Genomic DNA, 3271 nt, shown 5'->3' with positions numbered 1-3271 from the left:
CCCGATTTTGCCATAATTCGCTCAATTTTTGATGAATAGCCTTTAAATTTAACATGTAATATTTTCATAGGCCCCTGAGTAGCTCTACCGATTTTGACAAAAATCGGTTCAGATTTGGATATAGCCCCCATATATATCTTTCCCCAATTTTGCTATAACTCCGTCAATTTTAATCGAATAGCCTTCAAATTTGATATGTGACATTTTCTTAGGCCCCTGAATAGGTTCACCGATTTTCGTAAAAATCGGTTCAGATTTGGCTACTCGATCAAAATTTACCGAGTTATAGCAAAATCGGGGAAAGATATATACGGGGGCTATATCCAAATCTGAACCGATATGGACCAAACTTGAAATATTTCATTCCTATGCCCTTACAAGTACTTGTGCAAAAATGCATCAACCTAGGTCAACTCCTTCTATTTTTGTATGGAAGCGGCAACACTGTGCAACGGCGTTAAAGGCTTGTTTAATAGAGGGCAAGTCTGGTTGATACAGGACTTTCCATATATCATTATGTAGATTGTTTGTACTCTGAACATAACCCTCAATGATTTTTCATTTTTTTTTTTTTTGAAAATAACTTCAAAAACTAGAAAATTCTATAATTACATTCATGCCAAAATTACGTCAGTAGCACCATTTTTTTCTATCGGAAAACGATAGGGAACCAATTATTCCACCATTCTGATTACTAAAATGACATAAAAAGCCAAAAATTTGGAAATTATTAATCGATTATTGTTGTGGTTTAAAAATTCCCATTTTCTGTTTTCCGGTAAAATTTTGGTATAACGGTAATGTAAAAGGAATATTTTTGTATGTCATCTTAAACAACTTTTCAGACTACAAGATTGTTTTTGGAATTGTTAAAAAATCTCAACTCGTTTCCAAGTTAACAACGTTTATATTTTTATTTCCAGTTGCATCATTTTCATTGACAGTCACTGTGTGTAGTTAGGCGGCCTTTAAAGCTCTGAAGTCATGGACCATAAACTCTCGAACAATCCTTGTTTGTAGAAAGGCTCTGTATGGTATACAACCTATTGTTAAATTCGGCTGGGTTCAAGGACATAGTAATATAGTGTTAAACGAATTAGCAGATGAACAAGCTCGGGGTGGTTCAAAGCTTTTCGATTTCCAATTGATGAATCTGTTAAGATATCAATATGCAACTATGTACATCGACAAACTTCATGAGAGCTACCTTGAGAAGGCACAACGCAGATGGCTTATAGAACATATGTACATATGTAGATGCAGGACATTTAAAGCGATCTGGCCTGTGATCTCTCAGCGGAGACCAGCGGTCTATTGTGCTCATCCTGAATAAAGATAAAAAGGGGTGGGAGTGGAAGGAAGGGAGTAGAATAGGAAACATGTAGGAGGAGAGTGGATAAAACATCGAGGTACGAACGAGAAAGGGGATTAATTGAGCTTATTGATTCTAGGATGACCTCTCCATAGCCACTTAAGGCTCTTGCAATAAGTTAACAGGGCTGCGGAAATAATAAGTTAACAGGAAAAACCAGTAAGGGAAGGATCATAGTCGGGCGGGGCCGACTATATGATACCCTACACCACTGTGAATATGTAAAATATAGGAGATATATATCACTTTAAACTGATTTCTATATAATATGGTACACTTATTACTAGAGAAAATTCCGTCACACATTCCAAATTTCATCAAAATTGGACAGATCGTGCGAAAATATACATAGGAGCTATATCCAAATCTGAACCGATTTCGATATACATAAGTTGGTACACTTATTTCTAGACCAAATTCAGCCACACATTCCAAATTTCATCAAAATTGGACGTAAATAGCGTGTTTTGTGCAGCAAATACGTCAAATCGGCCGAAAATATATATAGGAGCTATATCCAAATCTGAACCGATTTCGATGTAGTTTGGCACATTTATTTTAAGACCGAATTAAGTTACAAATTCAAAATTTCATCAAAATCGGAAGTATATAGCGTGTTTGGTGCAGCAAATACGTCAAATCGGCCGAAAATATATATGGGAGCTATATCCAAATCTGAACCGATTTCAATATAGTTTGGTACATTTATTTAAAGACCTAATTCCGTCATAAATTCCAAATTTCATCAAAATTGGACAGATATAGCGTGTTTGGTGCATCAAATACCTTAAATCGGACGAAAATATATATGGGAGCTATATCCAAATCTGAACCGATTTTCACCAAAAGCAATAGCGTTCTTCCGACGGCTAAAAAAATGATCTTGCCTAATTTTCAGCCAAATCGGACAACAAATGCGACCTGCACGTTGCGAACGGACGGACGGACGGGCATGCATAAATCGACTCAGAAAGTGATTATATGCATATCCCTAGAAGGAACTATGGGTCTATCTCTTTTCCTTATGCATGTTACATACAAATGTAGGGTATAATAAGAGAGTGATACCATCTCATGCATACTTTCTAATGTTTTCAATAGCGTTCTGAAGCATCGCCGGATTAGCCCCTTCCAGCCAAGAAGATATATAGGGTTGAAAAGTATTGATCCCCCAAGAAATTTTTGAATTACTTATTAACCTATAAACAATGACCATATCGTCTTTGCTACTAGGTCTCTAGACGCTCCCAATAGGTTTTGGATCCTTTGAGATCACCATCATATTTATTCCACCAAACTGGTTTAGCTCTCCTGCCTGGGTAAGATAATGGACAAGACTTCTCATAACAATGCCAAGGAACACTTGTGAGATCACTTCAGGATCAGACTTATCAATTATTGCTACCAACAGGTCATCTGCGGCGATTATGTTCGCAGGTATGAGTGGCTCATTTTGCTTTGCACCAGAAATTTTGGGGGGTTTTAGCCACCGGCTACATTTGCAGGCCTAGGTTGAAATCCCTTAACTGTCTGGCAAGCGCCCACCTTCGTTTACGAAGCCGGGTGACTACTCGAAGGACGTTCCACCATCCTTTTAGCACCTAGTTGTGGATTCTCGGAAGACCTCACTCTCTTCACACACACACGCCTGTTTTGAAGTGGTTGTCTTCGGAACACTAGCCTGCTTTGAGGTTTTTGATTTCCTGCAGCACCACACTTCCTCCTCGAACCATAACTACCATTTTTCCCCTATGAACTGGACTTGTTCGTTGCCTCCGACTTTACAGTTATCTGTTTACAAGATATATGCAAATTCGGAGCCTCAATTATATGTGTGGACCCCAGTCGTACGTGGAATATGGAGGGTATAATTAAATTTGTCATTCCGTTTGTAACACA

Source organism: Musca autumnalis, unplaced genomic scaffold (genome assembly GCF_047663935.1).
Source record: "Musca autumnalis isolate F117 unplaced genomic scaffold, ASM4766393v1 scaffold_1, whole genome shotgun sequence".
NCBI lineage: Eukaryota > Metazoa > Arthropoda > Insecta > Diptera > Muscidae > Musca > Musca autumnalis.
This window is presented reverse-complemented; position numbering follows the sequence as displayed.